The sequence below is a fragment of the Crocodylus siamensis genome, chromosome 2 (assembly GCF_052110815.1).
Source record: "Crocodylus siamensis isolate JL-2025a chromosome 2, ASM5211081v1, whole genome shotgun sequence".
NCBI lineage: Eukaryota > Metazoa > Chordata > Crocodylia > Crocodylidae > Crocodylus > Crocodylus siamensis.
The window spans coordinates 57327771-57342353 of NC_143396.1; the positions used below are offsets into that span (position 1 = coordinate 57327771).

At 47.2% G+C, this 14583-nt stretch overlaps 1 pseudogene; it reads left to right on the plus strand.

Moving 5' to 3' along the window:
* The first annotated feature begins 195 nt into the window (after positions 1-195).
* LOC149870285 (polyprenal reductase-like) lies at positions 196-14079 on the plus strand (annotated as a pseudogene).
* The last annotated feature ends 504 nt before the right edge of the window (positions 14080-14583 follow it).

Below are 14583 nucleotides of genomic sequence, written 5' to 3' on the forward strand. Positions count from 1 at the left end.
TCCTCGAAGGGCTGCTCTGCTGTGGGACAACCGGGAGCTGGTGCAGGCCGGGCTTGGCTTGGCTGCACCTTGATGCCGCGCCCAAGAGGTGTTCGGTGGTGCCCCCTGCTCCCTGGCAGAGGCTGCCTGGCCTCCCCAGGATCTGCAATCCTCAGCGCCACTTTTGTTTCCTCCATGCGGATGAGTGGCGGCTGCATGGCGGGCCCCAGCAATGGGGCACCTGGCTACACCGCAGAGGTGACCCCCACTCCTGGCATGCACGGGTCGCGCTGCAGCAGCCTCTGGGAACTTTCTCAGGTCCCCAAAGCAGGTCACGTCCCCCACATGCTCAGGGGCACATCCGGTCCCATAGCCCCCCGCCCGCCCCGGCTGCTGCTTTCCCTGCTGTGCCAAGGGTGGGAGATGCTACAGAGCTGCTGCTGAGCCAGTCGTGCAGGGCTGGGCAGAGTGGGGCACAGCCGCCACAGGGAGGTGGGGGGTCCCCTCACGGCCTGTCCCAGGAGCAGGCCCAGTGCCACCCACAAGAGCAGCACGGGGACAGCGGGGAAAGCAGCCCCGCAGGGGAGGGAGGGGACAGGACGTGGCTCTGAGCAGGGAGGGGAAGGGGGAATCTCTCCCACTCTGGGGACCAGTCCCCAGCAGCTTCAGCAGCACAGTCCAGGGTCAGGGTACAAGTGCTACGCAACAGCAGGTGACGATACTGTTGCATTAATTCATTGGTGCCTTGGCCTTGAGTTTTGGTGCCTTGAGTGTTGAAACCCTAGGGAACTGAGGGCTTTGTAGAGACTGGCCAGTTTTGATTTTTGATTTCTCACCCCTCTGGTAGAAAAGATGGGAAGTTCTGATCCTTGCCTGAATGAGATGGTGATCACTTTATGGCAGTGGTAGGTTGGCGATCTCTCCATTTAGCTAGGTGGATTCAGAAACTCCCTGGGAGAATCCTGGACTTTCCATATAAGCTATAATACTAGATCAAGTGGTAATAAAGCATTGAAATTGTTTATAGGCAGGTTGTGTTCACTGAGGACAAGAAATTTGGGGGATTCTGTGCTAGGCAACAGGTCTCTAGAATTCTTCTTCCATCTGGAGGTCCTTCTGTCACTAGTAGCCCTAGGTCCTATTTTACCTTTGCCTCCATATCATGTAAACAAAAGAAGTCAAAAGTCCATGAGACTTGTATTGTTCAGGCATGCTGGTTTGTGAGGCCAGTGGCTACTACCATCATATCCAGCTACCTCTGATTCCTCAGCCCAAATGAGTACCTAGTTATAGCTGGGTCTGGAGGGACTGGAACTACGTCTTCAGAAACAGTGTTTGTTATACAAGTGCCAGTTTCTCCAGACTCCTGAGTCATGACAGAGGTCACTCCGGTTGTAAATGGGCACCTTTTTGTTTGTCCTGGTGAAATTGGAGGCAAAGAATTGTCATTTATTTTGAAGTGGCTTTTATTGTCGTGATACCTGCACAATTTGTACATTATTGGCTTTCCCCCTACAGCTCTTCTGGGAAGTAACAGTCCATTTCTATAGGTCGGGACCAGGCGTACAGAGAAATCAAATGATTTGTCCCACTTGCAAGGAGCCAGGAATCAAATGCCATGGGCATGTCACGATGAGTGCGCACATGCGGGGGCATGTATTTCCTGCGGGGCAAATAGCAGTGGCATATATTTGTGCCACTGCTATTTGTGCTATTTGTCTTGGGGCATGCTCCTGCATAAGTGCTCTGGCGCATAGTAAATTGACCCCGGTGCAGTAGGGGAGGCTGGGGCCAGCACCTGGAGCCAGCAGCTTTACCTGAGGTCCTGGGGGTTTCTCAGGGCAGCAGCAGCACAAAGCCAGCTGTTCAGAGTCTGGCCGGTAGCCAGCGTGGCTCTGGCTGACCAAACTCCGATTCTGGTGGCGCACATTGCTACCATGTATGCTGCACCTCCCTTTTTTTTTACACCAGGATCTCCCAGTGCATAGGTACCATGTGCAGTTTACAGTGCTCTCAGATGGGTTTGAAGCACTGCAAATAGCACGTGTGTGCTTATCGGGATGTGCTCCCTATGTCCTTTCCATTGTACGATCCTTCCGATAAGGCCAGAGCAAGGGACTGGACATGTGGATTCCTGTTTTCTGTTCCAAGATACATATTTCTATATTTATATCTATCTATAGCTATTTAACTATAGATATAGATATCTAACTGTACTAAAAGGAGTATTGTGAGGCTTTCTGTCTATATCACTCTTTATTCAGGCTGCTCCCCACAGGAGACTGAACTAGTGAACTTGCCCTAAAATATTTTTCTGATCCGTTGTGGAAATGAGGTATACACATCACTGGGCAGTAGGACAAGCTTGTCTCCAAGCCTTTGGCAAATCTTCTGTCATATGTGCAGAATATGGGTGATTTGGGATGTTGCTACCAACATGTGTTAAAGGAGGCTCCACAGCATTGAAAAGAAAATGTGCAGGTTTGGACTAACAAGGTTAAAAGTGTTTTGCCTAACTGTCCTACAGAATTCTGCTGAGCATATCTGGTGGAGAACATCCACTGTCTTGCTTTAGTATTCCCCTTACAAACTTTCCATCATTGAAGCCTCACAATGGTCATGAACAGGTGTTTGACTTTGTTTCTACCAGTAAGAATTTTTCTGAAAGTACTGAGAATTTATCTGAAATTCTTACTGGTAGAAAAATATCCTGGGAGCAGGAATGCACATATGTTCTAGCCCTGTTGCTGGGAAGCTACACAGGTGAGCTCTCTAGCCAGGGAGCACTAGAGGGCTGCTCCTTGGATTGCCCTGCTCTTAGGGAAGCCCATTACTTGACAGCCCATCCCCTCCCCTGCCTGGGAAGGGGGGTGATGGGCTGCACACAGAGTGATTTAAAGCTGGAGGTGCAGGGAAGCAGAGTCAGGGAGAGCTTCCTTGACCCAGGTTCCCAGCATTTAAATCATGGTGTGTGCCCAGCTGGGCAAAACACATGGCAATTAAAGCCTGCCAGACTGGGAACCAGAAGTGCAGAGCAAACAGCTGTTCCACTCCTCCCAGACCAAACTGGGTGGGGAGTGGAACAAGCATACAGGTGTTCATTCTTGCAAGAGAAACTCTCACAAGGGAGATTGGGTGCCAGCCTGGAAGATCTTTGTCCCCAGGGAGTGGGACATGTTTCCTCTGAAGGGAACTGAATGTATGCTTATATACTCCCATTTCCTACTGGAAGAGCACCTATTCTCCCAGTAGACATGTAATACCTGTATGTGGCCAAAGAGTCTGCTGCTCAGAGCTGATTAAAATTCATTTTACCCGAAGATGGGTTAAACAGGAGCTGCCTTTCTAACAGGCATAGCAGGTTGGATTCCATTTGGTTAAGCTGCAAGTGCTATTGTAACTTGTCAAAATAAATTAGCAAATGCTTTTGCAGCTGTTTTATTTGCTTAGAGACTGCACTGAGAGGGAGACATTAATCCAGTACCTGATAGGACTGTCAACTGTAAGCTCACAAAGGGTTTCAGTCCATACAGTGAGGCTCATAGCAATACAGTTAAACCTACTAGCAGAGAAGCTATTAGATCAGCATCCTACAATGTCCTCTCCCTCTCCCTCTTCCTCTCTCTCTCTCTCTCTCTCTCAGTGGCTGATACCCTGCTCCCAGATCTAGTGTCAGCACTAGATGTGAGTCCAGCACTCTTGCAAGATATATGAACTAGTAGACCCACTGTCCATCTGGAAATATTAATCTTGCCACCTGAGACCTGTCAACATGACAAAACACTCCCATTTTAACTGGCTGGGAGTAACTTGCTCCATTTGCCACTGCTAGTTATCTCTGGGCATGCCCCTGAACGCACGCTGTGGCACATGGCAAATTGCCCCAGGTCTGGTAGGGGAGGCTGGGGCCAGCACCTTTACCTGGAGGCCTCCTGGGACTGCAGCAGCAGTGATCCAGGCATGCAGAACTTGGCCAGCAACTGGAACATGGCTCTGGCTGCCCAGGCTCTGGTTCTGGGTGGCACAGGCTGCAGCCATGTGGGCTGCCCCACTTTTTTTAGTGCAACTTTTTTTGACATGCAGTTTAAAAGGGCCCATCAACAGCAAAAAAAAGCCCCAGTTAGGCTCCGGAGCTGCAAGAGATGCGTGGGTGAAAGCCCGCTGTACCCCCGCTCTCCCAAAGCACCCCACCAGCAGCTGCGGAGCCCCCCGCTGACCCCCAGCAGAGCTGGAGGCAAGCGGGGCCCGTGGTGAGAGGGGGTTAACCCCACAGTGAGTGGGAGGAGGCAGCTGAGTGGAGCCTGGCCAGGTCAAGCCCTGCCCAGGCCCCTACTTTGCCCAGCCCCCCAGGGAGCCACGCGAAGAGGCTGCTCAAACAGGCACGTTTGTCCGCTGGCACGTGAGTTAGCGAGAAGCTCGTGCAGGAGGGGGAGCGGGAGGGCCCGAGGCCCTGCCTGCGAACCCCCCAGAGTACACATCCCAGCCATAGCCAGCCTACCAGAGGCATGACACGGATGGGCACACGCCGCACCCCAAGGGTCCTCTCGGGCTCTGCGGCCCCCCCACCGGCACCTCCAAGATGGCCACTCAGACAGAGCCCATGGTCCCGAGCTCCACGCAGATGGAGCCCCTAGCTCTCGGCTGCAGGGGCTGCCTGTCCCTTTTTCAGGCTCTGGGGCCTGGGACCATGGCCATCTCCCCGTGTGGGGTCTGCTCCCTTTTGGGGTCCCTGGTGCACCAGCTGGAGGAGCTCCAGGCCGCAGTCCAGAGACTGCGCACCATCAAGGACTGCGAGCAGGAGATAGACTCCTACTGCCAGGCCCTTCTCCCCCGGGAGCCAAAGGGTAGACCACGGTCTCCCTCCAGGACAAAGGAGGACTCCAGAACCTCCTACTGTGTCCAGTCAGGGGCATGGACCAAGGTGGTCAAGGATCCTAAGACCTGCTGCACCAAGGCCCTTGCCCCACTGGAGCTCATCAACAGGTACGCACCTCTTCCTGCTCCAGCAGAGCCTGCTGAGTTGCCAGCTCCCACAGGCAGCAAAGGCTCAACTGCAGCTACTGCCCCCACTCTCCTCAAGACAAAATGTAAGGTGTTTGTTGTGGGAGACTCCATCTTGAGGGGGACTGAGGGGGCAATCTGCTGCCCCAACCCCTTAGCCTGGGAAGTCTGCTGCTTCCCAGGGGCCCACATCCGGGGCATTGTGGAGAGGATCCCTAAGCTCCTCCAGCCCACAGACCACTATCCCATGCTCCTTATACATGTGGGCACCAATGACACACTCCCAGCCGGGTCATGAGGCACTACAGGGATTTGGGAGTGGGGCTAAAGGGTCTGGGGGTGGTGTTCTCGTTGATCCTTCTAGTCTCGGGCTATGGGCTGAGGAGGGAGAGGAGGATCCACGTAGTCAACCAAAGCTGCGGCACTGGTGTCAACGGGAAGGCTTTGGCTTCCATGACGACAGCCCGCGCTTTAGCGAGAGAGGCAGCGAGCTGCTGGGAAGGGATGGCTTCCACCTCTCTCCCCTGGGGAGGAGGCTCTTTTCAGCCAGACTGGCTGACCTGCTCCACTGGGCTTTAAACTAAGCCTGCCAGAGGGTGGGGAGGGACTACCGCCACTGCTGGCCCACTGAGCAACCCTTGCACAGCCAGTGGGCTAAGGCACTTAAGGGAGCCCACCCCTGCCCCAGCCCTGGTACAATCTGTGGACAAGGCAAGAGCCCCCAAGGGGACACTTGCCTGCCTGTACACAAATGCCAGGAGCTTGGGCAATAAGCAGGAGGAGCTTGTCCTCCTGCTCAGTGCAAATAATTATGATGTCATAGGGGTAATGGAGACCTGGTGAGACTCCACCCATGACTGGACCACGGGTATAAACGGCTATACCCTGTACAGGAGGGATTGTGTAGATAAAAGGGGTGGGGCTGTAGCTCTCTGTTAAGAAAAGCTACGCATCCGTGCAAGCTGATATTGGTGACCAGGGTGGACAACTGGAGACCCTCTGGGTTAAAATCTGTGGGGAACATGACACAGGGGACACAGTGGTGGGAGTCTACTACAGACTTCCCAGCCAAAGTCCTGAACTTGGCCAGGAGTTTGCCCAGGAACTGGCTGAGGCCGCATGCTCCAGGACCATGGTTGTCATGGGTGACTTCAATTACCCGGACATCTCATGGGAGGATCACTCAGCAAAGTCTGAGCGGCCGCAAAGCTTCCTTTCATGTGGATGACCTCTACCTGGCTCAAGAAGTTTATGAGCCAATGAGAGACAAAACGCTGCTCGACCTGGTATTGGCTACTAGGGATGACCTAATCAGCGACCTAGTGATCGATGGGAAGCTGAGTGACAGCGACCACGAGCTGATCATCTTCACCATCTACCATAAAGCTGGTAAGTCAGTCAGCAACATGGAAGTCCTTGACTTTAGGAAAGCTGACTTTGACTAGCTCAGGAGGCTTGTCAGTGAGGCCCTAAGGGACCATGACCCCAGGGAGAGGGGAGTTCAAGAAGAGTGGTTGCTCCTCAAGGGAGCAATCCTCAAGGCACAAGCTAAGTCTGTTGCAGCTTGGAGGAAAGGCAGCAAGAGGGCACAGCAGCCCCCCTGGCTCTCCAGGGACCTAGCAGACCTCCTGAGGCTAAAAAGAAAGGCCTAACAAAGCATGGAGGATGGGAGTCGCCTCCAAGGAGGATTATTCTGCACTGGTTCGGTCCTGCAGGGAACAAACCAGGAAAGCCAAGGCTGCAACTGAACTCCAACTAGCTTTGAGTATCAAGGACAATAAAAAAGTCCTTTTTCAGATATGTGGGGAGCTGGAGGAAAAGCAAGGGCACTATTGGGCCCCTGCTGAACCAGATGGGGCAACTGACAACTGACCCCCAGGGTACTTTGCATCGGTCTTTCATCAGGGAACATCTTGAAAAGCTGGATACCTTCAAGTCAGCTGGCCCTGACAATCTACACCCCAGGGTCCTCAAGGATTTGGCTAGCGTTATAGGCTCTGGCACAGATCTTGGAAAACTCCTGGCACTCTGGTGTAGTGCCTAAAGACTGGAAGAAGGCCGATGTGGTGCCTATCTTCAAGAAAGGGAGGAAAGTGGATCCAGCTAACTATAGGCCCATCAGCCTGACTTCTATCCTGGGTAAGATCTTAGAAAAATTTATTAAAGAGGCTATCCTTAATGGATTGGCCGACACCAACATCCTAAGGGATAGCCAGCACGGGTTTGTTGCGGGTAGGTCTTGCTTGACCAATCTCATTTCCTTCTACGACCAGGTGACCTATCACCTGGATAAGGGAGAAGAGATTGATGTCATATATCTTGACTTCAAAAAAGCCTTCGATCTGGTGTCCCATGATCACCTTTTGGTGAAACTGGCCAATTGTAGCCTTGGGTTCACCATGATCTGCTGGCTGGGAAATTGGCTCCGTGGTCGGACCCAGAGGGTAGTAATTGATGAAAGTCAATCATCACGGTGTCCTGTGATCTGTGGGGTCCCCCAAGGCTCTGTCCTTGGACCCATATTGTTCAACATCTTCATTAATCATGTGGACATTGGAGTCAGGAGTGGACTGGCAAGTCCGCCGATGACACCAAACTTCGGGGCAAAACATCCACACCAGAAGACAGGCGGGTGATCCAGGCTGACCTGGACAGGCTCAGCAAATGGGCAGATGAGAACCTGATGGTGTTTAACACCGAAAAATGCAAGGTTCTCCACCTTGGGAGGAAAAACCTGCAGCATCCTTATAGGCTCAGCAGTGCTACACTGGCTAGCAGTACAGAAGAAAGAGACTTGGGGGTCATCATTGACCACAAGATGAACATGAGCCTGCAATGCGATGCTGCGGCTAGTAGAGCGACCAGAACACTGGCTTGCATCCATAGATGCTTCTCAAGCAAATCCTAGGATGTCATTCTCCCCTTGTACTCGGCCTTGATGAGGCCGCAGCTGGAGTACTGCATCCAGTTTTGGGCTCCACAGTTCAAAAAGGATGTGGATAAGCTTGAGAGAGTCCAGAGAAGAGCCACGCGCATGATCAGAGGTCAGGAAAGCAGACCTTACAATGACAGGCTGAGAGCCATGGGGCTCTTTAGCCTGGAAAAGCACAGGCTCAGGGGTGATCTGATGGTCACCTCTAAGTTTATCAGGGGTGACCACCAGGATCTGGGGGAACGTTTGTTCACCAGAGTGCCCCAAGGGATGACGAGGTCGAATGGTCATAAACTACTGCGAGACTGTTTCAGGCTGGACATAAGGAGGAATTTCTTTACTGTCCGAGCCCTCAAGGTCTGGAACAGTCTGCCATCAGAGGTGGTTCAAGCACCGACACTGAACACCTTCAAGAGCAAATTGGATGCTTATCTTGCTGGGATCCTATGACCCCAGCTGACTTCCTGCCCTTTGGGCAGGGGACTGGACTTGATGATCTTCCAAGGTCCCTTCCAGCCCTAATGTCTATGAAGTCTATGAAGACACCAGGATTTGGGGCTGGACCTGATGATTTGACGAGGTCCCTTCCAGCCCTAATGTTTATGAAATGTCATGTCTATGGAATCTCCTGGTGTCAAAAAAAATGCCACACTGCAAATTAGCAGTGTGGTGAGTGTGCGCATGTGTGGCGTGTGCAGTTTGTGTCTCCGCAGGTGGGTTTGCAGCACCGCAAACCATGCGTGCGTGCTCATGGAGACATGCCTGCAGTTTTGTATTAGGCTATAGTGGACATCTTGTAATTCCGGTTCCATAAACTGGGCCTTGGACCCTACATCATTTGAGGCTGAGTCAAATTAGAATGAACCTTTTCCTCCGAGAACCTTGAACTGAATTCCAGCATTGAAGAAAGGAATGTTATGAAGAACACTGCTAATGCTGCTGCTGCTTCTTTCCACAGGTGGTTAACTTGCTTTTATGTGGTTTCTGTGACCTGGAATGGCTTTTTGCTGCTCCTGCTTATTCAAGCTCTGTTCCTAGGAAGGCCTTTTCCGGTTTGGCTTCAGGATCTGCTCAGTGTTCTCACTGGGTGCAAGTAGTACAGAACCAGGGCAAGTAGCCCAAACATGCTTAATAGTACTCAGAAAGCAGAACCTCTCTACTTTGCTGCTATGTTGTTACTTTTGGAGAATGTATCAGCTACTCATCCCTGAGTGGTTTTTTTGGGGGGGGTTATATAATTTATAAACTAGGTTCCAAGTGGTTTTTCTATGATTCAGTGTAAAACAATTTATACTTCTTAAGCAAAAGCTTACTGGTGATGGTACCTTTCTGTAAAGTCTTTTTCTTTCACTCAGATACTTTTACTCTTTTGCTGCTGTCAGCATCATGTGCTCTCATACACATGCATGTTTTCCCTTTCCCTGGAAGTATACTCACCGCAGGACAAAGATTTTCTATTATCTGAGGAAGTTGGTCCTTGGGTGAGCAGGTGCTGCAGATATAAGTCAGTAACCAAACCCTCCATATATAACATCAGGGCTGTCAAACTGGTAGCCCATGGGCTGAATGAAGCCTGCAAAGGGTTGAATTGCAGCCCTGGGGCTTGCTAGTACAACTCTGCAATCCCAGGGATGAAGAACATGGGCACCACACTACTTCTCCCGCTGCCAGATTTTGGGGTTTTAGTTACCTCTAGTGACTCAAATTAGTGGCTGGGGAAACAGGGGGGGTGGGGTGAGTGGTGGCAGGTTTCACCCCTGGGGTTCTGGAGCCATGACAACAGATCTCCATAAGATACACTGACAAGATACTGCTGCTCCATTGTTCGGGATGAGTTGTCTGAGGGGCCACATCCAGCCTGTGAGACCAAACAGGGTGGATAGTCCAATGTTAGAGGTTAAGGGTTATATCAGGTTTACCCATTTGCCCATTTTTGCAAGTGGCTGCTGGTTAGTGCCTGCCACTTCTCCTTATACTCTTGCTGCTTGAAACTGCATAGGTGTTGGCTTTATTGTTTGCTATGGAGAGAATACTGCAGGAACTTGTAGACAAAGGAACCATTGGCTTGAGGGAATGGAGCAGAAGGAATGTTCTTTCCATTGCAAGAAACTACCTGTTGTTTATACATGGAATACTCTTATAATTAAGTATTTGTTCATCAGGTCTCCCTAAGTCTCCTCCCAGATCCTGCCTCTCACTCCAGAAGAAAGGACAGGATCTGAAAACATAAACTTAATTTCAAATTGGGCTGGTGAGGAAATGTTGTATTTGAACAATTCTAAATAAGGATCCACTTCATTTACAAATTTCATAAATTTTGAAGGGCTGTGAATGCAGAATTTCATGATAGTCTCAACCTCCAAGAGACTATTAACACCATTGGCAGATTAGAAAACTGGAGGCACAGCAAAGTAGCCTTGTTGAAGGTCACACACTGAGCTAATAGCAGGGCTGGAAGATCCCAAGTCTCCATCTGAAATCATTGCACCACACTCCATTTCTAGAAGTAAACATTTCTTTCTTTAGACAGAAGAATGTAATTGAAAGGCTGCCTGGATGGCTTCCTAAACCAGTCCCTTAGTTTAACTGATTTCAAAGTGATGTGCAAAGCAAAAAAAAAATGTCCTCTAAAACTTGTTTTAGGATTTTCAAAAAAGAAACTTAGAAAGTATTAGGTTATACTTTAAAAAAAAATCACAAAATGCAGTTTCAGTGAGCTCTGTTAACTTCAGTGGATTAAAGAGAACAGATTTTTATGTTACAGGATCAGGAAGAAAACTTTAAAACTGAGTTGAACTCAAGCTTTATAACTATATTACAGTATGATGTGCTGCAATAAGCAAGTTTATTTATATTATCTTCAGTATTTATCTTAAAATAAATGATGATATGAACATGTACTTTTTCTCTCAGTGCAAATACTTGGGTTCTGTTGTGCACAAAACCTGTTTTGACATAATTATCATCTTTCAAATTATTGTGTATATTCAGCAGATGGAGAGAGGTTTCTTTGTTTGGACTACCTTTTTCAAAGTCATAAGACTGGGAACCCATAATACAATGGTCTAGCTGCTTAGGGGAGGCAGATAGAGTAGGAGTAAGAGTCCCATTGTGGGTGACTAGCTGCCAGTTAAAGGCCCTAAGGAAGAAAGAGCAAGTAGCTGAGCTTGGAACGAACAGTTAGCTGGAAGCACTGGTCTGCTTACAGAACTGCAGAAAGAAGAAAATATGCTTTCCCTTTCCAGTTTGAATAAAAGAAATGCAGGCTTGGGGAACAGAGTGAGATTTGTTCCTACAAGAAACATGAAGGATTTGGGGCCTAAAAATGCTGAGAGATGCTATGTAGGGATTTAAAAAAACATGGAAGTGTTATGAAGAGAGAAAGAGAGCTTAATCTGTCACTTATGCTTGATTACAGGTGATGAATGCCTGTCTGCCCTCTTGGTTCTCCTGCTGCTATGGCTGCACAGTCTTCGAAGACTCACAGAGTGCCTCTGCATCAGTGTATTCTCCAATAACGTAATTTATATCTCATATTACTGCCTTGGCCTTGTTTACTATATTGCCATTGGCTTAACTGTTCCATCACAAGTGCCAGTCAATGTCTGAAATGGTGAGTACCTTTGCCGATACTGAAATTGCATCATATTTTTTAAATGTGGTTTTACAGGATTTGATCATTTGTTTGCAGTATGTGCGCATAACTGATTGTGTACTTTATTTTTACCTAGAGAAGAAAGTTGTACCTAACTGGTGTAAGAGAAGGTATTTGAAATGGGTAAAAGTGCTTGCTGGCATTAGAATGTGTCATTTTATCAGGCCGCCAATGCCTGACCTGGCCTGTCAGTGATCATTCCTAAATTTGCACATAGACCAGAGATAAGTGTAGGTATTGGTTTTCATACAGCTGGTTGCTATTGTTCCCTGAAAGTTACCTCATCCCATAGGCTTTCAGGGCTGGTATATCACAATTTTGCTATTGAGATGCTTCAACCTTATGAAAGAGCCCCCAGTTGATGCTAACTCACCAAAGATGCATATTTCCCTGGCCAGATGGCTACTGTGAGCTGAAGTTTTTTCTTTTGCTGGGGACATTGCTTTAAGCACAAGCCTGGCAGACCCTGTTGGCCAACTTCTTTGTCTGTCCACTGTGTACTTTCCAGGTAGCTACCCATTTCAGGTTGTGTCCTTTCAATCTAATATTTGAACTAATTTCATCTCCATTAATACACCACAACTCTGAATTATGTGACCAATTTCTGCTTGCACTTTTCCCTAAATTCCGCAACAGAGGTACCATTTGCTGGGCCACACAGGTGTCTCCTGGACCAAAATGCTCAAGATGTCTGCTGTGCCTTCCCCATAGCTAAATTTTTTCCAAAGCAGTCTGTACTAGATACAGAACTCTTTCGCCTTTTAAACCAACTGGGAGGATCTCTGGAGTATCTTTTGCTCTCCACACTTTTTTTTAATACCACTCGTGAAACTTTTTTCAGTGAAGATGGAGCTTTTTCTGGTGGCTCTGGGTTGGCTTATTTTCTGCCTTCCTAATCTTAAAATTTCACAAAGATAGTGCACTGGTTTGTGCACCAGTCCCCATGCACAGTGAAAACTGTCTTGCAGGCCAGAGTTGTCTATAGTCTAACAGTTTTCTTTATTACTTGTGTGAACAAAACCAGTGCTATTCAGTAACAGTATTTTGACCTGAGCTGTGGCACTGTCTTTTACCATGATAAACTGTGTTTGTTTATTAATACTGTTACTGTGAAAAACTGGTTTAAAATACAGACTCCCCGATCACCTTCCTCGTAATATACTTCATCCCTTATTTCTAATGAAATGATCAACTGCAGGAGTAAAGTTGATATAACTTGCAGAACTCAACTTGGCAATTGCAGATGAAGGCAATGGCATTCCCATATTGAGGTATGGTTCATAGTGTGCACAAGCAAGGTTTAAAAGCACAGTTCAGGAAATTTAGGTAGAGGACAGAAAAGGTGTAAGTATAGTGCTTTGAGGAGGTGGTGTAGAGATTAATCTATTTTCTCTGTCTAGTCTTGTATTCATGAAGCTTATTTTTATTTAATTCAGGGAAAAGCCTGTTGATGCAAATAAGCTGGTATTACATCCTTGGAATTACAATGTACATCTGGGCTTCGGTTCATCAACACAGATGTCATGTGATTCTAGGTAATCTTTGAAAAAGTAAATCAGGTGAGATGTCTCTGTTCTGGGAACTGTTTATGCTTTCTTTTTTCCCCCCATTAGAAACATATGTCACAGTGAACACTTATATTGTCCTATACACACAGTGACGGCATGTGCATAAGACTTTCCAGTGAGTGAGCCTGGAATAGATTTTTAAGTTATTTTACCCAGTTAATTGCAGCATGCAAAGTTTAAAACCTAGCCTCCCAGAACAAAATAAATAATGCTTGCATGGAAACCATATTTTGTGCCTTCAAAATGTACTGTGAACATTTAACTAATCAGTGTAATTCCCTGATAAGCATGTATTATCTTATTTTACAAATGTGGAGACTGAGAGAGGTTTTTTATAATGCAAGGTCACCGAGTAAGAAACTTCCTGAAGCCAAAATGAAAATTGTCCATGACTGTGCTTACTATACAGATGGCTTTTCAATCTGTCCTTTCACTACACTGGGAGCAAAATGTTTTAAGGCCAACATTTTTAAATATAGATAGCTAAATATTGCCTGATTTAACTGTATTGAGGCACAACAAATCATGCCACTTATTTTTGGAAGTGGTAAGCACCAGCAAATTCCACTGAACTCTGTGGGAACTGCTGGTGTTTGTCACTACTCCATAATTATAGGTTAACACTTAAAGCTTACTGAATGTATATTCTGTCAACTAACTCTTCTTCCTTCTGTTTAATTGCAGGAAACATCATAAATTTGAATCACACTGTTTGTTTTGGAGACTGGTTTAAGAGGGTCTCTTGCCCTCACTATTTTGCAGAACTACTAATATATGTATCTCTAGCCATCACATTTGGATTTCACAACTCGATTTGCTGGTTTGTGGTGCTGTTTGTATTGTTTAATTGAGCATTGTATGCCATTTTGTGCCACGAGTTCTACCTGACCAAATTCAGCTCCTAGCCAAAGCACTGAAAAGCATTTATACCATTTCTCTTTTAGGATATTGAATACTACAAACTGTCTAAAAAGAATGTGTAATGCAACACTGTTACCAAAGCAGGGGTAAAACAAAACTTTCTGTGTGGTTTCTGCTTGGAGATGCACATGAGTTTTAAAGAATATACAGACCTCAGCTTTAAAAGTTTTAATTGTATCTATACATTGTACAAATTTTAACATGAAAGGCATTAAATTAAATGTAAGAGCTGCTGATGTTTGACCTTTCTGTATTTTATGTTTGTTTGACCAATAAATTGCTGCAGTGGAAACCAAAGCATCTTGTGTGTGAGAACATGCCTTATACGTGATCTCAGCCCAGGGGGTGGATAGGAAAAGAAGGGTACTAAAGTACAATGGTTTCCATCAAATTTCATGTTTTAACCCATATTTATTTTTATTAATAATAATTATTATTATTTATTTGTTTGTTTTTCCCTACTTATCTTATCATTGGGGCTCTTCAAATAGAAGCTATAATTGCTTGGAAATATGGTGCATTGACCC